Consider the following 22769-nt stretch of genomic DNA (forward strand, 5'->3'; position numbering starts at 1 on the left):
AAAGTATCCGCGCTCGATGAGGCTTAACTTTTTCGATCACCGAGGCTTTTTGAGGCTCTAAAATGTGTAAATATCGAATAAAAGTATTCTATGAGGTTTGAATACTCAAAAGAAAAAGCCTACAACACCTGGTGTTCCCAGGCGGTCACCCATCCAAGTACTAACCAGGCCCAATGTTGCTTAACTTCGGTGATCGGACGAGAACCGGTGCATTCAACATGGTATGGTCGTAGGCATTTGCGTAAGCGGGAGCGAATTTATATACAACAGTATTGTATTGTAGTCTCATATTCATATACAGGATCACTTTAACTCGCCGCCTTGCGGTTTGCAAAATAGTCACTTAATACATGCAATTTTAGCCACGGTTGTGTTATAATTTATGCAATTCGTAGCCATACAGTGTATTATGACAAACGCGCAAACTTTTTGCTTCCAACCATCTACAATACAGTGGAACGGCCGCAAAACAAAGCACGGATGAATTGGGTACGAGGAACCTGTATAACCGGACATTGAACCGGAAGTATGACTTCAGTGGGTTTAGGCCGGTAATTGGGAAAATCAGTGCCGAATTGCTTTTAGCCTAATTGTTGTGATAAACTTATTAAATAGGTAAGTATTAACTCTATTTGATAAGTTTTATTTGAATGCACTCTGCGTTAGCGGAGTGCAGCCTAAAGAATGGAACTGAGCGATTTGCACTAACTTAAAAGTTAGTTTAATAAAGGGAAATTATACAATTAGTATTGATGTTTCCGAGACAGTTCCAAATATCAAATATACATAATACGCAAGCAGGGGAACTATTATAATGGCCTTTACAAGTATATGGGGTGTGTTTGGAGCAATGGTTACTGCTGAAATTGTCATTTACAAAAAGTATCCGCGTTCGATGAGGCTTAACTTTTTCGATCACCGAACTTTGTATTGGTCACCAAATCGTCAATTTTGTCCGATTTGGCTCATTTTTTGTGGGCATGCTCCACTTGAGCCATAGTTTGGGATAAAATAAAAAAAATCTGGCACCGCGAACCATTTTGGACAAGTTTTTACCGATTTCCAAAAAAGTATCCGCGCTCGATGAGGCTTAACTTTTTCGATCACCGAACTTTTTTTTGGTCACCAAATCGTCAATTTTAGTCCGATTTGGCTCATTTTTTGTGGGCATGCTCCACTTGAGCCATAGTTTGGGATAAAATAAAAAAAAATCTGGCACCGCGAACCATTTTGGACAAGTTTTTACCGATTTCCAAAAAAGTATCCGCGCTCGATGAGGCTTAACTTTTTCGATCACCGAACTTTGTATTGGTCACCAAATCGTCAATTTTAGTCCGATTTGGCTCATTTTATGTGGGCATGCTCCACTTGAGCCATAGTTTGGGATAAAATAAAAAAATCTGGCACCGCGAACCATTTTGGACAAGTTTTTACCGATTTCCAAAAAAGTATCCGCGCTCGATGAGGCTTAACTTTTTCGATCACCGAGGCTTTTTGAGGCTCTAAAATGTGTAAATATCGAATAAAAGTATTCTATGAGGTTTGAATACTCAAAAGAAAAAGCCTACAACACCTGGTGTTCCCAGGCGGTCACCCATCCAAGTACTAACCAGGCCCAATGTTGCTTAACTTCTGTGATCGGACGAGAACCGGTGCATTCAACATGGTATGGTCGTAGGCATTTGCGTAAGCGGGAGCGAATTTATATACAACAGTATTGTATTGTAGTCTCATATTCATATACAGGATCACTTTAACTCGCCGCCTTGCGGTTTGCAAAATAGTCACTTAATACATGCAATTTTAGCCACGGTTGTGTTATAATTTATGCAATTCGTAGCCATACAGTGTATTATGACAAACGCGCAAACTTTTTGCTTCCAACCATCTACAATACAGTGGAACGGCCGCAAAACAAAGCACGGATGAATTGGGTACGAGGAACCTGTATAACCGGACATTGAACCGGAAGTATGACTTCAGTGGGTTTAGGCCGGTAATTGCGAAAATCAGTGCCGAATTGCTTTTAGCCTAATTGTTGTGATAAACTTATTAAATAGGTAAGTATTAACTCTATTTGATAAGTTTTATTTGAATGCACTCTGCGTTAGCGGAGTGCAGCCTAAAGAATGGAACTGAGCGATTTGCACTAACTTAAAAGTTAGTTTAATAAAGGGAAATTATACAATTAGTATTGATGTTTCCGAGACAGTTCCAAATATCAAATATACATAATACGCAAGCAGGGGAACTATTATAATGGCCTTTACAAGTATATGGGGTGTGTTTGGAGCAATGGTTACTGCTGAAATTGTCATTTACAAAAAGTATCCGCGTTCGATGAGGCTTAACTTTTTCGATCACCGAACTTTGTATTGGTCACCAAATCGTCAATTTTGTCCGATTTGGCTCATTTTTTGTGGGCATGCTCCACTTGAGCCATAGTTTGGGATAAAAAAAAATCTGGCACCGCGAACCATTTTGGACAAGTTTTTACCGATTTCCAAAAAAGTATCCGCGCTCGATGAGGCTTAACTTTTTCGATCACCGAGGCTTTTTGAGGCTCTAAAATGTGTAAATATCGAATAAAAGTATTCTATGAGGTTTGAATACTCAAAAGAAAAAGCCTACAACACCTGGTGTTCCCAAGCGGTCACCCATCCAAGTACTAACCAGGCCCAATGTTGCTTAACTTCGGTGATCGGACGAGAACCGGTGCATTCAACATGGTATGGTCGTAGGCATTTGCGTAAGCGGGAGCGAATTTATATACAACAGTATTGTATTGTAGTCTCATTTTCATATACAGGATCACTTTAACTCGCCGCCTTGCGGTTTGCAAAATAGTCACTTAATACATGCAATTTTAGCCACGGTTGTGTTATAATTTATGCAATTCGTAGCCATACAGTGTATTATGACAAACGCGCAAACTTTTTGCTTCCAACCATCTACAATACAGTGGAACGGCCGCAAAACAAAGCACGGATGAATTGGGTACGAGGAACCTGTATAACCGGACATTGAACCGGAAGTATGACTTCAGTGGGTTTAGGCCGGTAATTGGGAAAATCAGTGCCGAATTGCTTTTAGCCTAATTGTTGTGATAAACTTATTAAATAGGTAAGTATTAACTTTATTTGATAAGTTTTATTTGAATGCACTCTGCGTTAGCGGAGTGCAGCCTAAAGAATGGACCTGAGCGATTTGCACTAACTTAAAAGTTAGTTTAATAAAGGGAAATTATACAATTAGTATTGATGTTTCCGAGACAGTTCCAAATATCAAATATACATAATACGCAAGCAGGGGAACTATTATAATGGCCTTTACAAGTATATGGGGTGTGTTTGGAGCAATGGTTACTGCTGAAATTGTCATTTACAAAAAGTATCCGCGTTCGATGAGGCTTAACTTTTTCGATCACCGAACTTTGTATTGGTCACCAAATCGTCAATTTTGTCCGATTTGGCTCATTTTTTGTGGGCATGCTCCACTTGAGCCATAGTTTGGGATAAAATAAAAAAAATCTGGCACCGCGAACCATTTTGGACAAGTTTTTACCGATTTCCAAAAAAGTATCCGCGCTCGATGAGGCTTAACTTTTTCGATCACCGAACTTTGTTTTGGTCACCAAATCGTCAATTTTAGTCCGATTTGGCTCATTTTTTGTGGGCATGCTCCACTTGAGCCATAGTTTGGGATAAAATAAAAAAAATCTGGCACCGCGAACCATTTTGGACAAGTTTTTACCGACTTCCAAAAAAGTATCCGCGTTCGATGAGGCTTAACTTTTTCGATCACCGAAATTTGTATCGGTCACCAAATCGTCAATTTTGTCCGATTTGGCTCATTTTTTGTGGGCATGCTCCACTTGAGCCATAGTTTGGGATAAAAAAAAATCTGGCACCGCGAACCATTTTGGACAAGTTTTTACCGATTTCCAAAAAAGTATCCGCGCTCGATGAGGCTTAACTTTTTCGATCACCGAGGCTTTTTGAGGCTCTAAAATGTGTAAATATCGAATAAAAGTATTCTATGAGGTTTGAATACTCAAAAGAAAAAGCCTACAACACCTGGTGTTCCCAAGCGGTCACCCATCCAAGTACTAACCAGGCCCAATGTTGCTTAACTTCGGTGATCGGACGAGAACCGGTGCATTCAACATGGTATGGTCATAGGCATTTGCGTAAGCGGGAGCGAATTTATATACAACAGTATTGTATTGTAGTCTCATTTTCATATACAGGATCACTTTAACTCGCCGCCTTGCGGTTTGCAAAATAGTCACTTAATACATGCAATTTTAGCCACGGTTGTGTTATAATTTATGCAATTCGTAGCCATACAGTGTATTATGACAAACGCGCAAACTTTTTGCTTCCAACCATCTACAATACAGTGGAACGGCCGCAAAACAAAGCACGGATGAATTGGGTACGAGGAACCTGTATAACCGGACATTGAACCGGAAGTATGACTTCAGTGGGTTTAGGCCGGTAATTGGGAAAATCAGTGCCGAATTGCTTTTAGCCTAATTGTTGTGATAAACTTATTAAATAGGTAAGTATTAACTTTATTTGATAAGTTTTATTTGAATGCACTCTGCGTTAGCGGAGTGCAGCCTAAAGAATGGACCTGAGCGATTTGCACTAACTTAAAAGTTAGTTTAATAAAGGGAAATTATACAATTAGTATTGATGTTTCCGAGACAGTTCCAAATATCAAATATACATAATACGCAAGCAGGGGAACTATTATAATGGCCTTTACAAGTATATGGGGTGTGTTTGGAGCAATGGTTACTGCTGAAATTGTCATTTACAAAAAGTATCCGCGTTCGATGAGGCTTAACTTTTTCGATCACCGAACTTTGTATTGGTCACCAAATCGTCAATTTTGTCCGATTTGGCTCATTTTTTGTGGGCATGCTCCACTTGAGCCATAGTTTGGGATAAAATAAAAAAAATCTGGCACCACGAACCATTTTGGACAAGTTTTTACCGATTTCCAAAAAAGTATCCGCGCTCGATGAGGCTTAACTTTTTCGATCACCGAACTTTGTTTTGGTCACCAAATCGTCAATTTTAGTCCGATTTGGCTCATTGTTTGTGGGCATGCTCCACTTGAGCCATAGTTTGGGATAAAAAAAAATCTGGCACCGCGAACCATTTTGGACAAGTTTTTACCGATTTCCAAAAAAGTATCCGCGCTCGATGAGGCTTAACTTTTTCGATCACCGAGGCTTTTTGAGGCTCTAAAATGTGTAAATATCGAATAAAAGTATTCTATGAGGTTTGAATACTCAAAAGAAAAAGCCTACAACACCTGGTGTTCCCAAGCGGTCACCCATCCAAGTACTAACCAGGCCCAATGTTGCTTAACTTCGGTGATCGGACGAGAACCGGTGCATTCAACATGGTATGGTCGTAGGCATTTGCGTAAGCGGGAGCGAATTTATATACAACAGTATTGTATTGTAGTCTCATATTCATATACAGGATCACTTTAACTCGCCGCCTTGCGGTTTGCAAAATAGTCACTTAATACATGCAATTTTAGCCACGGTTGTGTTATAATTTATGCAATTCGTAGCCATACAGTGTATTATGACAAACGCGCAAACTTTTTGCTTCCAACCATCTACAATACAGTGGAACGGCCGCAAAACAAAGCACGGATGAATTGGGTACGAGGAACCTGTATAACCGGACATTGAACCGGAAGTATGACTTCAGTGGGTTTAGGCCGGTAATTGGGAAAATCAGTGCCGAATTGCTTTTAGCCTAATTGTTGTGATAAACTTATTAAATAGGTAAGTATTACCTTTATTTGATAAGTTTTATTTGAATGCACTCTGCGTTAGCGGAGTGCAGCCTAAAGAATGGACCTGAGCGATTTGCACTAACTTAAAAGTTAGTTTAATAAAGGGAAATTATACAATTAGTATTGATGTTTCCGAGACAGTTCCAAATATCAAATATACATAATACGCAAGCAGGGGAACTATTATAATGGCCTTTACAAGTATATGGGGTGTGTTTGGAGCAATGGTTACTGCTGAAATTGTCATTTACAAAAAGTATCCGCGCTCGATGAGGCTTAACTTTTTCGATCACCGAACTTTGTATTGGTCACCAAATCGTCAATTTTAGTCCGATTTGGCTCATTTTTTGTGGGCATGCTCCACTTGAGCCATAGTTTGGGATAAGATAAAAAAATCTTGCACAGCGAACCATTTTGGACAAGTTTTCACCGATTTCCAAAAAAGTATCCGCGCTCGATGAGGCTTAACTTTTTCGATCACCGAACTTTGTTTTGGTCACCAAATCGTCAATTTTAGTCCGATTTGGCTCATTTTTTGTGGGCATGCTCCACTTGAGCCATAGTTTGGGATAAAATAAAAAAATCTGGCACCGCGAACCATTTTGGACAAGTTTTTACCGATTTCCAAAAAAGTATCCGCGCTCGGTGAGGCTTAACTTTTTCGATCACCGAGGCTTTTTGAGGCTCTAAAATGTGTAAATATCGAATAAAAGTATTCTATGAGGTTTGAATACTCAAAAGAAAAAGCCTATATCACCTGGTGTTCCCAAGCGGTCACCCATCCAAGTACTAACCAGGCCCAATGTTGCTTAACTTCGGTGATCGGACGAGAACCGGTGCATTCAACATGGTATGGTCGTAGGCATTTGCGTAAGCGGGAGCGAATTTATATACAACAGTATTGTTTTGTAGTCTCATATTCATATACAGGATCACTTTAACTCGCCGCCTTGCGGTTTGCAAAATAGTCACTTAATACATGCAATTTTAGCCAAGGTTGTGTTATAATTTATGCAATTCGTAGCCATACATTGTATTATGACAAACGCGCAAACTTTTTGCTTCCAACCATCCACAATACAGTGGAACGGCCGCAAAACAAAGCACAGATGAATTGGGTACGAGGAACCTGTATAACCGGACATTGAACCGGAAGTATGACTTCAGTGGGTTTAGGCCGGTAATTGGGAAAATCAGTAGCGAGTTGCTTTTAGTCTAATTGTTGTGATAAACTTATTAAATAGGTAAGTATTAACTTTATTTGATAAGTTTTATTTGAATGCACTCTGCGTTAGCGGAGTGCAGCCTAAAGAATGGAACTGAGCGATTTGCACTAACTTAAAAGTTAGTTTAATAAAGGGAAATTATACAATTAGTATTGATGTTTCCGAGACAGTTCCAAATATCAAATATACATAATACGCAAGCAGGGGAACTATTATAATGGCCTTTACAAGTATATGGGGTGTGTTTGGAGCAATGGCTACTGCTGAAATTGTCATTTACAAAAAGTATCCGCGCTCGATGAGGCTTAACTTTTTCTATCACCGAACTTTGTATTGGTCACCAAATCGTCAATTTTAGTCCGATTTGGCTCATTTTTTGTGGGCATGCTCCACTTGAGCCATAGTTTGGGATAAAATAAAAAAATCTGGCACCGCGAACCATTTTGGACAAGTTTTTACCGATTTCCAAAAAAGTATCCGCGCTCGATGAGGCTTAACTTTTTCGATCACCGAACTTTGTTTTGGTCACCAAATCGTCAATTTTAGTCCGATTTGGCTCATTTTTTGTGGGCATGCTCCACTTGAGCCATAGTTAGGGATAAAATAAAAAAATCTGGCACCGCGAACCATTTTGGACAAGTTTTTACCGATTTCCAAAAAAGTATCCGCGCTCGATGAGGCTTAACTTTTTCGATCACCGAACTTTGTTTTGGTCACCAAATCGTCAATTTTAGTCCGATTTGGCTCATTTTTTGTGGGCATGCTCCACTTGAGCCATAGTTTGGAATTAAATAAAAAAAATCTGGCACAGCGAACCATTTTGGACAAGTTTTTACCGATTTCCAAAAAAGTATCCGCGCTCGATGAGGCTTAACTTTTTCGATCACCGAACTTTGTTTTGGTCACCAAATCGTCAATTTTAGTCCGATTTGGCTCATTTTTTGTGGGCATGCTCCACTTGAGCCATAGTTTGGGATAAAATAAAAAAATCTTGCACAGCGAACCATTTTGGACAAGTTTTTACCGATTTCCAAAAAAGTATCCGCGCTCGATGAGGCTTAACTTTTTCGATCACCGAACTTCGTTTTGGTCACCAAATCGTCAATTTTAGTCCGATTTGGCTCATTTTTTGTGGGCATGCTCCACTTGAGCCATAGTTAGGGATAAAATAAAAAAATCTGGCACCGCGAACCATTTTGGACAAGTTTTTACCGATTTCCAAAAAAGTATCCGCGCTCGATGAGGCTTAACTTTTTCGATCACCGAACTTTGTTTTGGTCACCAAATCGTCAATTTTAGTCCGATTTGGCTCATTTTTTGTGGGCATGCTCCACTTGAGCCATAGTTTGGGATAAAATAAAAAATCTTGCACAGCGAACCATTTTGGACAAGTTTTTACCGATTTCCAAAAAAGTATCCGCGCTCGATGAGGCTTAACTTTTTCGATCACCGAACTTTGTTTTGGTCACCAAATCGTCAATTTTAGTCCGATTTGGCTCATTTTTTGTGGGCATGCTCCACTTGAGCCATAGTTAGGGATAAAATAAAAAAATCTGGCACCGCGAACCATTTTGGACAAGTTTTTACCGATTTCCAAAAAAGTATCCGCGCTCGATGAGGCTTAACTTTTTCGATCACCGAACTTTGTTTTGGTCACCAAATCGTCAATTTTAGTCCGATTTGGCTCATTTTTTGTGGGCATGCTCCACTTGAGCCATAGTTCGGGATAAAATAAAAAAATTGTGCACCGCGATCCATTTTGGACAAGTTTTTACCGATTTCCAAAAAAGTATCCGCGCTCGATGAGGCTTAACTTTTTCGATCACCGATTTTTGTTTTGGTCACCAAATCGTCAATTTTAGTCCGGTTTGGCTCATTTTTTGTGGGCATGCTCCACTTGAGCCATAGTTTGGGATAAAATAAAAAAATCTGGCACCGCGAACCATTTTGGACAAGTTTTTACCGATTTCCAAAAAAGTATCCGCGCTCGATGAGGCTTAACTTTTTCGATCACCGAACTTTGTTTTGGTCACCAAATCGTCAATTTTAGTCCGATTTGGCTCATTTTTTGTGGGCATGCTCCACTTGAACCATAGTTTGGGATAAAATAAAAAAATTGTGCACCGCGAACCATTTTGGACAAGTTTTTACCGATTTCCAAAAAAGTATCCGCGCTCGATGAGGCTTAACTTTTTCGATCACCGAACTTTGTTTTGGTCACCAAATCGTCAATTTTAGTCCGATTTGGCTCATTTTTTGTGGGCATGCTCCACTTGAGCCATAGTTTGGGATAAAATAAAAAAATCTGGCACCGCGAACCATTTTGGACAAGTTTTTACCGATTTCCAAAAAAGTATCCGCGCTCGATGAGGCTTAACTTTTTCGATCACCGAACTTTGTTTTGGTCACCAAATCGTCAATTTTAGTCCGATTTGGCTCATTTTTTGTGGGCATGCTCCACTTGAGCCATAGTTTGGGATAAAATAAAAAAAATTGTGCACCGCGAACCATTTTGGACAAGTTTTTACCGATTTCCAAAAAAGTATCCGCGCTCGATGAGGCTTAACTTTTTCGATCACCGAACTTTGTTTTGGTCACCAAATCGTCAATTTTAGTCCGATTTGGCTCAGTTTTTGTGGGCATGCTCCACTTGAGCCATAGTTTGGGATAAAATAAAAAAATCTGGCACCGCGAACCATTTTGGACAAGTTTTTACCGATTTCCAAAAAAGTATCCGCGCTCGATGAGGCTTAACTTTTTCGATCACCGAACTTTGTTTTGGTCACCAAATCGTCAATTTTTGTCCGATTTGGCTCATTTTTTGTGGGCATGCTCCACTTGAGCCATAGTTTGGGATAAAATAAAAAAATCTTGCACAGCGAACCATTTTGGACAAGTTTTTACCGATTTCCAAAAAAGTATCCGCGCTCGATGAGGCTTAACTTTTTCGATCACCGAACTTTGTTTTGGTCACCAAATCGTCAATTTTAGTCCGATTTGGCTCATTTTTTGTGGGCATGCTCCACTTGAGCCATAGTTTGGGATAAAATAAAAAAATCTGGCACCGCGAACCATTTTGGACAAGTTTTTACCGATTTCCAAAAAAGTATCCGCGCTCGATGAGGCTTAACTTTTTCGATCACCGAACTTTGTATTGGTCACCAAATCGTCAATTTTAGTCCGATTTGGCTCATTTTTTGTGGGCATGCTCCACTTGAGCCATAGTTTGGGATAAAATAAAAAAATCTTGCACAGCGAACCATTTTGGACAAGTTTTTACCGATTTCCAAAAAAAAAGTATCCGCGCTCGATGAGGCTTAACTTTTTCGATCACCGAACTTTGTTTTGGTCACCAAATCGTCAATTTTAGTCCGATTTGGCTCATTTTTTGTTGGCATGCTCCACTTGAGCCATAGTTAGGGATAAAATAAAAAAATCTGGCACCGCGAACCATTTTGGACAAGTTTTTACCGATTTCCAAAAAAGTATCCGCGCTCGATGAGGCTTAACTTTTTCGATCACCGAACTTTGTTTTGGTCACCAAATCGTCAATTTTAGTCCGATTTGGCTCATTTTTTGTGGGCATGCTCCACTTGAGCCATAGTTTGGGATAAAATAAAAAAATCTTGCACAGCGAACCATTTTGGACAAGTTTTTACCGATTTCCAAAAAAGTATCCGCGCTCGATGAGGCTTAACTTTTTCGATCACCGAACTTTGTTTTGGTCACCAAATCGTCAATTTTAGTCCGATTTGGCTCATTTTTTGTGGGCATGCTCCACTTGAGCCATAGTTAGGGATAAAATAAAAAAATCTGGCACCGCGAACCATTTTGGACAAGTTTTTACCGATTTCCAAAAAAGTATCCGCGCTCGATGAGGCTTAACTTTTTCGATCACCGAACTTTGTTTTGGTCACCAAATCGTCAATTTTAGTCCGATTTGGCTCATTTTTTGTGGGCATGCTCCACTTGAGCCATAGTTTGGGATAAAATAAAAAAATTGTGCACCGCGAACCATTTTGGACAAGTTTTTACCGATTTCCAAAAAAGTATCCGCGCTCGATGAGGCTTAACTTTTTCGATCACCAATTTTTGTTTTGGTCACCAAATCGTCAATTTTAGTCCGATTGGGCTCATTTTTTGTGGGCATGCTCCACTTGAGCCATAGTTTGGGATAAAATAAAAAAATCTGGCACCGCGAACCATTTTGGACAAGTTTTTACCAATTTCCAAAAAAGTATCCGCGCTCGATGAGGCTTAACTTTTTCGATCACCGAACTTTGTTTTGGTCACCAAATCGTCAATTTTAGTCCGATTTGGCTCATTTTTTGTGGGCATGCTCCACTTGAGCCATAGTTTGGGATAAAATAAAAAAATTGTGCACCGCGAACCATTTTGGACAAGTTTTTACCGATTTCCAAAAAAGTATCCGCGCTCGATGAGGCTTAACTTTTTCGATCACCGAACTTTGTTTTGGTCACCAAATCGTCAATTTTAGTCCAATTTGGCTCATTTTTTGTGGGCATGCTCCACTTGAGCCATAGTTTGGGATAAAATTAAAAAATCTGGCACCGCGAACCATTTTGGACAAGTTTTTACCGATTTCCAAAAAAGTATCCGCGCTCGATGAGGCTTAACTTTTTCGATCACCGAACTTTGTTTTGGTCACCAAATCGTCAATTTTAGTCCGATTTGGCTCATTTTTTGTGGGCATGCTCCACTTGAGCCATAGTTTGGGATAAAATAAAAAAATCTGGCACCGCGAACCATTTTGGACAAGTTTTTACCGATTTCCAAAAAAGTATCCGCGCTCGATGAGGCTTAACTTTTTCGATCACCGAACTTTGTTTTGGTCACCAAATCGTCAATTTTAGTCCAATTTGGCTCATTTTTTTGGGCATGCTCCACTTGAGCCATAGTTTGGGATAAAATTAAAAAATCTGGCACCGCGAACCATTTTGGACAAGTTTTTACCGATTTCCAAAAAAGTATCCGCGCTCGATGAGGCTTAACTTTTTCGATCACCGAACTTTGTTTTGGTCACCAAATCGTCAATTTTAGTCCGATTTGGCTCATTTTTTGTTGGCATGCTCCACTTGAGCCATAGTTTGGGATAAAATAAAAAAATCTGGCACCGCGAACCATTTTGGACAAGTTTTTACCGATTTCCAAAAAAGTATCCGCGCTCGATGAGGCTTAACTTTTTCGATCACCGAACTTTGTTTTGGTCACCAAATCGTCAATTTTAGTCCGATTTGGCTCATTTTTTGTTGGCATGCTCCACTTGAGCCATAGTTTGGGATAAAATAAAAAAATCTGGCACCGCGAACCATTTTGGACAAGTTTTTACCGATTTCCAAAAAAGTATCCGCGCTCGATGAGGCTTAACTTTTTCGATCACCGAACTTTGTTTTGGTCACCAAATCGTCAATTTTAGTCCAATTTGGCTCATTTTTTTGGGCATGCTCCACTTGAGCCATAGTTTGGGATAAAATTAAAAAATCTGGCACCGCGAACCATTTTGGACAAGTTTTTACCGATTTCCAAAAAAGTATCCGCGCTCGATGAGGCTTAACTTTTTCGATCACCGAACTTTGTTTTGGTCACCAAATCGTCAATTTTAGTCCGATTTGGCTCATTTTTTGTTGGCATGCTCCACTTGAGCCATAGTTTGGGATAAAATAAAAAAATCTGGCACCGCGAACCATTTTGGACAAGTTTTTACCGATTTCCAAAAAAGTATCCGCGCTCGATGAGGCTTAACTTTTTCGATCACCGAACTTTGTTTTGGTCACCAAATCGTCAATTTTAGTCCGATTTGGCTCATTTTTTGTGGGCATGCTCCACTTGAGCCATAGTTTGGGATAAAATAAAAAAATCTGGCACCGCGAACCATTTTGGACAAGTTTTTACCGATTTCCAAAAAAGTATCCGCGCTCGATGAGGCTTAACTTTTTCGATCACCGAACTTTGTTTTGGTCACCAAATCGTCAATTTTAGTCCGATTTGGCTCATTTTTTGTGGGCATGCTCCACTTGAGCCATAGTTAGGGATAAAATAAAAAAATCTGGCACCGCGAACCATTTTGGACAAGTTTTTACCGATTTCCAAAAAAGTATCCGCGCTCGATGAGGCTTAACTTTTTCGATCACCGAACTTTGTTTTGGTCACCAAATCGTCAATTTTAGTCCGATTTGGCTCATTTTTTGTGGGCATGCTCCACTTGAGCCATAGTTCGGGATAAAATAAAAAAATTGTGCACCGCGAACCATTTTGGACAAGTTTTTACCGATTTCCAAAAAAGTATCCGCGCTCGATGAGGCTTAACTTTTTCGATCACCAATTTTTGTTTTGGTCACCAAATCGTCAATTTTAGTCCGATTTGGCTCATTTTTTGTGGGCATGCTCCACTTGAGCCATAGTTTGGGATAAAATAAAAAAATCTGGCACCGCGAACCATTTTGGACAAGTTTTTACCAATTTCCAAAAAAGTATCCGCGCTCGATGAGGCTTAACTTTTTCGATCACCGAACTTTGTTTTGGTCACCAAATCGTCAATTTTAGTCCGATTTGGCTCATTTTTTGTGGGCATGCTCCACTTGAGCCATAGTTTGGGATAAAATAAAAAAATTGTGCACCGCGAACCATTTTGGACAAGTTTTTACCGATTTCCAAAAAAGTATCCGCGCTCGATGAGGCTTAACTTTTTCGATCACCGAACTTTGTTTTGGTCACCAAATCGTCAATTTTAGTCCAATTTGGCTCATTTTTTGTGGGCATGCTCCACTTGAGCCATAGTTTGGGATAAAATTAAAAAATCTGGCACCGCGAACCATTTTGGACAAGTTTTTACCGATTTCCAAAAAAGTATCCGCGCTCGATGAGGCTTAACTTTTTCGATCACCGAACTTTGTTTTGGTCACCAAATCGTCAATTTTAGTCCGATTTGGCTCATTTTTTGTGGGCATGCTCCACTTGAGCCATAGTTTGGGATAAAATAAAAAAATCTGGCACCGCGAACCATTTTGGACAAGTTTTTACCGATTTCCAAAAAAGTATCCGCGCTCGATGAGGCTTAACTTTTTCGATCACCGAACTTTGTTTTGGTCACCAAATCGTCAATTTTAGTCCAATTTGGCTCATTTTTTTGGGCATGCTCCACTTGAGCCATAGTTTGGGATAAAATTAAAAAATCTGGCACCGCGAACCATTTTGGACAAGTTTTTACCGATTTCCAAAAAAGTATCCGCGCTCGATGAGGCTTAACTTTTTCGATCACCGAACTTTTTTTTGGTCACCAAATCGTCAATTTTAGTCCGATTTGGCTCATTTTTTGTTGGCATGCTCCACTTGAGCCATAGTTTGGGATAAAATAAAAAAATCTGGCACCGCGAACCATTTTGGACAAGTTTTTACCGATTTCCAAAAAAGTATCCGCGCTCGATGAGGCTTAACTTTTTCGATCACCGAACTTTGTTTTGGTCACCAAATCGTCAATTTTAGTCCGATTTGGCTCATTTTTTGTGGGCATGCTCCACTTGAGCCATAGTTTGGGATAAAATAAAAAAATCTGGCACCGCGAACCATTTTGGACAAGTTTTTACCGATTTCCAAAAAAGTATCCGCGCTCGATGAGGCTTAACTTTTTCGATCACCGAACTTTGTTTTGGTCACCAAATCGTCAATTTTAGTCCGATTTGGCTCATTTTTTGTGGGCATGCTCCACTTGAGCCATAGTTTGGGATAAAATTAAAAAATCTGGCACCGCGAACAATTTTGGACAAGTTTTTACCGATTTCCAAAAAAGTATCCGCGCTCGATGAGGCTTAACTTTTTCGATCACCGAACTTTGTTTTGGTCACCAAATCGTCAATTTTAGTCCGATTTGGCTCATTTTTTGTTGGCATGCTCCACTTGAGCCATAGTTTGGGATAAAATAAAAAAATCTGGCACCGCGAACCATTTTGGACAAGTTTTCACCGATTTCCAAAAAAGTATCCGCGCTCGATGAGGCTTAACTTTTTCGATCACCGAACTTTGTTTTGGTCACCAAATCGTCAATTTTAGTCCGATTTGGCTCATTTTTTGTGGGCATGCTCCACTTGAGCCATAGTTTGGGATAAAATAAAAAAATCTGGCACCGCGAACCATTTTGGACAAGTTTTCACCAATTTCCAAAAAGTATCCGCGCTCGATGAGGCTTAACTTTTTCGATCACCGAATTTTGTTTTGGTCACCAAATCGTCAATTTTAGTCCGATTTGGCTCATTTTTTGTGGGCATGCTCCACTTGAGCCATAGTTTGGGATAAAATTAAAAAATCTGGCACCGCGAACCATTTTGGACAAGTTTTTACCGATTTCCAAAAAAGTATCCGCGCTCGATGAGGCTTAACTTTTTCGATCACCGAACTTTGTTTTGGTCACCAAATCGTCAATTTTAGTCCGATTTGGCTCATTTTTTGTTGGCATGCTCCACTTGAGCCATAGTTTGGGATAAAATAAAAAAATCTGGCACCGCGAACCATTTTGGACAAGTTTTTACCGATTTCCAAAAAAGTATCCGCGCTCGATGAGGCTTAACTTTTTCGATCACCGAACTTTGTTTTGGTCACCAAATCGTCAATTTTAGTCCGATTTGGCTCATTTTTTGTGGGCATGCTCCACTTGAGCCATAGTTTGGGATAAAATAAAAAAATCTGGCACCGCGAACCATTTTGGACAAGTTTTTACCGATTTCCAAAAAAGTATCCGCGCTCGATGAGGCTTAACTTTTTCGATCACCGAACTTTGTTTTGGTCACCAAATCGTCAATTTTAGTCCGATTTGGCTCATTTCTTGTGGGCATGCTCCACTTGAGCCATAGTTTGGTATAAAATTAAAAAATCTGGCACCGCGAACCATTTTGGACAAGTTTTTACCGATTTCCAAAAAAGTATCCGCGCTCGATGAGGCTTAACTTTTTCGATCACCGAACTTTGTTTTGGTCACCAAATCGTCAATTTTAGTCCGATTTGGCTCATTTTTTGTGGGCATGCTCCACTTGAGCCATAGTTTGGGATAAAATAAAAAAATCTGGCACCGCGAACCATTTTGGACAAGTTTTTACCGATTTCCAAAAAAAGTATCCGCGCTCGATGAGGCTTAACATTTTCGATCACCGAACTTTGTTTTGGTCACCAAATCGTCAATTTTAGTCCGATTTGGCTCATTTTTTGTGGGCATGCTCCACTTGAGCCACAGTTTGGGATAAAATTAAAAAATCTGGCACCGCGAACCATTTTGGACAAGTTTTTACCGATTTCCAAAAAAGTATCCGCGCTCGATGAGGCTTAACTTTTTCGATCACCGAACTTTGTTTTGGTCACCAAATCGTCAATTTTAGTCCGATTTGGCTCATTTTTTGTGGGCATGCTCCACTTGAGCCATAGTCTGGGATAAAATAAAAAAATCTGGCACCGCGAACCATTTTGGACAAGTTTTTACCGATTTCCAAAAAAGTATCCGCGCTCGATGAGGCTTAACTTTTTCGATCACCGAACTTTGTTTTGGTCACCAAATCGTCAATTTTAGTCCGATTTGGCTCATTTTTTGTGGGCATGCTCCACTTGAGCCAGAGTTTGGGATAAAATAAAAAAATCTGGCACCGCGAACCATTTTGGACAAGTTTTTACCGATTTCCAAAAAAGTATCCGCGCTCGATGAGGCTTAACTTTTTCGATCACCGAACTTTGTTTTGGTCACCAAATCGTCAATTTTAGTCCGATTTGGCTCATTTGTTGTGAGCATGCTCCACTTGAGCCATAGTTTGGGATAAAATAAAAAAAATTTGGCACCGCGAACCATTTTGGACAAGTTTTTACCGATTTCCAAAAAAGTATCCGCGCTCGATGAGGCTTAACTTTTTCGATCACCGAACTTTGTTTTGGTCACCAAATCGTCAATTTTAGTCCGATTTGGCTCATTTTTTGTTGGCATGCTCCACTTGAGCCATAGTTTGGGATAAAATAAAAAAATCTGGCACCGCGAACCATTTTGGACAAGTTTTTACCGATTTCCAAAAAAGTATCCGCGCTCGATGAGGCTTAACTTTTTCGATCACCGAACTTTGTTTTGGTCACCAAATCGTCAATTTTAGTCCGATTTGGCTCATTTTTTGTGGGCATGCTCCACTTGAGCCATAGTTTGGGATAAAATAAAAAAAATCTGGCACCGCGAACCATTTTGGACAAGTTTTTACCGATTTCCAAAAAAGTATCCGCGCTCGATGAGGCTTAACTTTTTCGATCACCGAACTTTGTTTTGGTCACCAAATCGTCAATTTTAGTCCGATTTGGCTCATTTTTTGTGGGCATGCTCCACTTGAGCCATAGTTTGGGATAAAATTAAAAAATCTGGCACCGCGAACCATTTTGGACAAGTTTTTACCGATTTCCAAAAAAGTATCCGCGCTCGATGAGGCTTAACTTTTTCGATCACCGAACTTTGTTTTGGTCACCAAATCGTCAATTTTAGTCCGATTTGGCTCATTTTTTGTGGGCATGCTCCACTTGAGCCATAGTTTGGGATAAAATTAAAAAATCTGGCACCGCGAACCATTTTGGACAAGTTTTTACCGATTTCCAAAAAAGTATCCGCGCTCGATGAGGCTTAACTTTTTCGATCACCGAACTTTGTTTTGGTCACCAAATCGTCAATTTTAGTCCGATTTGGCTCATTTTTTGTGGGCATGCTCCACTTGAGCCATAGTTTCGGATAAAATAAAAAAATTTGGCACCGCGAACCATTTTGGACAAGTTTTTACCGATTTCCAAAAAAGTATCCGCGCTCGATGAGGCTTAACTTTTTCGATCACCGAACTTTGTTTTGGTCACCAAATCGTCAATTTTAGTCCGATTTGGCTCATTTTTTGTGGGCATGCTCCACTTGAGCCATAGTTTGGGATAAAATAAAAAAATCTGGCACCGCGAACCATTTTGGACAAGTTTTTACCGATTTCCAAAAAAGTATCCGCGCTCGATGAGGCTTAACTTTTTCGATCACCGAACTTTGTTTTGGTCACCAAATCGTCAATTTTAGTCCGATTTGGCTCATTTGTTGTGGGCATGCTCCACTTGAGCAATAGTTTGGGATAAAATAAAAAATCTGGCACCGCGAACCATTTTGGACAAGTTTTTACCGATTTCCAAAAAAGTATCCGCGCTCGATGAGGCTTAACTTTTTCGATCACCGAACTCTGTTTTGGTCACCAAATCGTCAATTTTAGTCCGATTTGGCTCATTTTTTGTTGGCATGCTCCACTTGAGCCACAGTTTGGGATAAAATAAAAAATCTGGCACCGCGAACCATTTTGGACAAGTTTTTACCGATTTCCAGAAAAGTATCCGCGCTCGATGAGGCTTAACTTTTTCGATCACCGAACTTTGTTTTGGTCACCAAATCGTCAATTTTAGTCCGATTTGGCTCATTTTTTGTGGGCATGCTCCACTTGAGCCATAGTTTGGGATAAAATAAAAAAATCTGGCACCACGAACCATTTTGGACAAGTTTTTACCGATTTCCAAAAAAGTTTCCGCGCTCGATGAGGCTTAACTTTTTCGATCACCGAACTTTGTTTTGGTCACCAAATCGTCAATTTTAGTCCGATTTGGCTCATTTTTTGTGGGCATGCTCCACTTGAGCCATAGTTTGGGATAAAATTAAAAAATCTGGCACCGCGAACCATTTTGGACAAGTTTTTACCGATTTCCAAAAAAGTATCCGCGCTCGATGAGGCTTAACTTTTTCGATCACCGAACTTTGTTTTGGTCACCAAATCGTCAATTTTAGTCCGATTTGGCTCATTTTTTGTGGGCATGCTCCACTTGAGCCATAGTTTTGGATAAAATAAAAAAATCTGGCACCGCGAACCATTTTGGACAAGTTTTTACCGATTTCCAAAAAAGTATCCGCGCTCGATGAGGCTTAACTTTTTCGATCACCGAACTTTGTTTTGGTCACCAAATCGTCAATTTTAGTCCGATTTGGCTCATTTTTTGTGGGCATGCTCCACCTGAGCCATAGTTTGGGATAAAATAAAAAAATCTGGCACCGCGAACCATTTTGGACAAGTTTTTACCGATTTCCAAAAAAGTATCCGCGCTCGATGAGGCTTAACTTTTTCGATCACCGAACTTTGTTTTGGTCACCAAATCGTCAATTTTAGTCCGATTTGGCTCATTTTTTGTGGGCATGCTCCACTTGAGCCATACTTTGGGATAAAATAAAAAAACTGGCATCGCGAACCATTTTGGACAAGTTTTTACCGATTTCCAAAAAAGTATCCGCGCTCGATGAGGCTTAAATTTTTCGATCACCGAACTTTGTTTTGGTCACCAAATCGTCAATTTTAGTCCGATTTGGCTCATTTTTTGTGGGCATGCTCCACTTGAGCCATAGTTTGGGATAAAATAAAAAAAATTGGCACCGCGAACCATTTTGGACAAGTTTTTACCGATTTCCCAAAAAGTATCCGCGCTCGATAAGGCTTAACTTTTTCGATCACCGAGGCTTTTTGAGGCTCTAAAATGTGTAAATATCGAATAAAAGTATTCTATGAGGTTTGAATACTCAAAAGAAAAAGCCTACAACACCTGGTGCTCCCAAGCGGTCACCCATCCAAGTACTAACCAGGCCCAATGTTGCTTAACTTCGGTGATCGGACGAGAACCGGTGCATTCAACATGGTATGGTCGTAGGCATTTGCGTAAGCGGGAGCGAATTTATATACAACAGTATTGTATTGTAGTCTCATATTCATATACAGGATCACTTTAACTCGCCGCCTTGCGGTTTGCAAAATAGTCACTTAATACATGCAATTTTAGCCACGGTTGTGTTATAATTTATGCAATTCGTAGCCATACAGTGTATTATGACAAACGCGCAAACTTTTTGCTTCCAACCATCCACAATACAGTGGAACGGCCGCAAAACAAAGCACAGATGAATTGGGTACGAGGAACCTGTATAACCGGACATTGAACCGGAAGTATGACTTCAGTGGGTTTAGGCCGGTAATTGGGAAAATCAGTAGCGAGTTGCTTTTAGCCTAATTTTTGTGGAAAAGCCAGCTACTTATGGCAAAACCAGCTACAAAGAATCAAAAATGTGCAAAACATAAACAAAGAAACAAAGAATAATCGTGCTGAAAAGCAGAAACCAACAAATTTTCATAAAGCTCCCGAAACTGAAACAATCAGTGACACCTCCTCTTGCAACTTGACCATAGATGAAGAGGAAGTGGAAGAAACTTATACAGAAGAAATTTGTAGTGGCACAACAGAAAATGCTACAGTCATAGAACAAGAAACAGAAAACGCTGACAAAACCTCAACCAACATACAAAACGCTGAATGTAATGATTCCGCCTATCTTAATACAGAGAAGTTTCAATCTTTAGAGTTTGATAATAGTGCTGTTCTCAAACAGTACAGACCAGGCGCCAAAAGGCTACTTAGTGAAACACAAAAACAACAAAACGCGCAAATCGCAAAACACTTCTTGAACGATCAGTGGATTAAGAAGAAAAATCAGTTCGAACAAAACAAAAATGATTGAGCACAAAGTTTTCTGTTTGAATTCATGTGGCCTTAAGAGCCCGACAAAAAAATTCTTCGCAATAATCGAAAAATGCTACAAATTAGCTAGCGGAACTTTATTCATTTTGTGTATCCATGAATCGAAAATTCCAGCTCTATCTCATTCACACGAAACAGTTCTTGAGCAATACAAATTACGCTATCATCTAGTGCCTGCAATAAACTGCAGTGGAGGTTTAGTTACAGTTTGGAGTGAAGAACTAAAAACTGATAATCAAATACTGCAATCACGAGATCACTCTGGAATTAATTTTACGGAACTCAATCTAACTGTATTCAATGTATATCTGAATACAAGCTCCTATTGTGAAAAGTTGAAGCAATTAAGCTCAAATCTCTCGAAACTCAACACGGAACGATCTATTGTTTTAGCAGGGGATTTTAATGCTTTCAGTCATGATTCGCGAAACACATCAACTGCTCTTCGAACCGTAGACGATAGAGTTAAGCGATTTGTAAAGCTCCAAACGGTTACAGAGCATGCTCTACTATTTGATGCAGCGGTAGAACTGGACGTACTTGATTTCACAAACTATGACAAAAGAACATCGTCTTTTTCACGAATAGACTATTTTTTTACAAACCAAACCCAGTACAGCGAAATGAAAGTACATCGGAGCAATTTCTCAGATCACATGCTGTTAGAACTAAGCAACAAAAGCGAAGAAAAAGAACGAGGCCAAAGCTTTTGGAAAATGAACGATGCTATTTTATTTCCAAACAAAGAGTACATCAAAACAGAAATAGAAGCCTTTGGAATGAACTGTTTGACACATGAAAGTTATGAAGAGCTGAAGTGCCACATACGTGATGTCTGCCAAGCCTTAGCTATTAATAAATCAAAAATTTTAACCTCGCAAATGAAAAACATCCTGGCCGAAGAGAAAAGGCTGAGAGAACAAATACAAAATCATGACTCCAATGAAAAAAATTTAAAACGTTATAATGATACAGTCTCAAAAATAAATGCTTATGACAACAACAAACAAAAAGATCAGTTCATCCACTTCAAGAAACTCACCCAATCATGCGAACTTGAAAACGCGAAAGACTTGAAAACTTGGGCAAAGCAAAAAAACAACACGAACAATATTACTTCACTTAGGGTTGGTGCAAGTGTTACAACAAATCAGGAAGAAATCATCAAAGTCTTTGAAAACCATTTTTCACAGCTTTACAAAAACAAGAAAAAAGGCTCTTTTGAGATTTTTCTTGACCATTTGAACGAGCGCAAAAACGAAGCAACAAATGATGTAAATGAAATCACCATAGATGAAGTATTGAAAGCAATTAACAAACTCAATGCAAAGAGCTCACCGGGTTCGGATGGAATAACCTCAAACTTTTACAAGATTTTTAAGAGAGAAATGGCCCCATTGCTACAAAGCGTTTTCAACAATATTGTTCGAACTGAAAAAGTCCCTGAAAGCCAAAATATTGCAATCTTAAAACTTCTGCCTAAAACTGATAATCCGAGAACTGTTGATGAATTTAGACCTATAAGCTTGCTGAACACTGACCTCAAAATTCTATCACACATTCTATCTGCCAGAATCATAATAGATCTTGAAGACATAATAGGCCAACATCAGCATGCATACTTGAGCAAAAGACAAATCCATATAGCATTAAATAAAGTTCGAAAAGCCCATAAGCAACTAAATAACAGCAAATGCCTTGTGAATCTGGATTTTTCAAAAGCTTTTGACAAAGTAGACAGAGATTACATCTTCGCCCTTCTCGATAAAATTGGCATTGACCAATACACAAAATCTGCCATCAGAACAGTTTACAATGAAACGAAAGCAATTATTGAAATCAATGGCTACCTTTCCAAAACAATTGTACTACAACGCGGAGTTAGGCAAGGTTGTCCCCTTTCAGCTTTACTTTTCATACTTACTGTTGAGCCCTTGCTTTGCTGTATAGACAACTCACCACATATTAAAGGATTCACCAGCTCAAAAACAGTGGCTTATGCAGACGACATTACTTGCTCAATACGCATATCATCGATTGAAGGACTATTTGACACTGTCAAAGATTTTTGCGATTGCACTCAACTAGAAATCAACGTCA

At 39.5% G+C, this 22769-nt stretch overlaps 1 protein-coding gene and 7 non-coding genes across 9 annotated transcripts in view; all 8 read right to left on the bottom strand.

The window, feature by feature from the left end:
* LOC142345669 (uncharacterized) overlaps positions 1-22769 on the bottom strand; it is a 710383-nt gene that overhangs the window by 648273 nt on the left and 39341 nt on the right. The gene's annotated exons all lie outside the window — the stretch shown is intronic.
* LOC142347434 (5S ribosomal RNA) lies at positions 117-235 on the bottom strand. The gene has a single exon (XR_012760427.1). It is a non-coding gene; the product is annotated as a 5S ribosomal RNA (ribosomal RNA).
* LOC142347069 (5S ribosomal RNA) lies at positions 1562-1680 on the bottom strand. Its single transcript, XR_012760094.1, has one exon. It is a non-coding gene; the product is annotated as a 5S ribosomal RNA (ribosomal RNA).
* On the bottom strand, positions 2625-2743 carry LOC142347347 (5S ribosomal RNA). The gene has a single exon (XR_012760343.1). It is a non-coding gene; the product is annotated as a 5S ribosomal RNA (ribosomal RNA).
* LOC142346931 (5S ribosomal RNA) lies at positions 4065-4183 on the bottom strand. Its single transcript, XR_012759965.1, has one exon. It is a non-coding gene; the product is annotated as a 5S ribosomal RNA (ribosomal RNA).
* LOC142347359 (5S ribosomal RNA) lies at positions 5317-5435 on the bottom strand. The gene has a single exon (XR_012760354.1). It is a non-coding gene; the product is annotated as a 5S ribosomal RNA (ribosomal RNA).
* On the bottom strand, positions 6572-6690 carry LOC142347197 (5S ribosomal RNA). The gene has a single exon (XR_012760213.1). It is a non-coding gene; the product is annotated as a 5S ribosomal RNA (ribosomal RNA).
* On the bottom strand, positions 19671-19789 carry LOC142346929 (5S ribosomal RNA). Its single transcript, XR_012759963.1, has one exon. It is a non-coding gene; the product is annotated as a 5S ribosomal RNA (ribosomal RNA).

The sequence above is a fragment of the Convolutriloba macropyga genome, chromosome 9, assembly GCF_964194025.1.
Source record: "Convolutriloba macropyga chromosome 9, txConMacr16.3, whole genome shotgun sequence".
Taxonomy (NCBI): Eukaryota; Metazoa; Xenacoelomorpha; order Acoela; family Convolutidae; genus Convolutriloba; species Convolutriloba macropyga.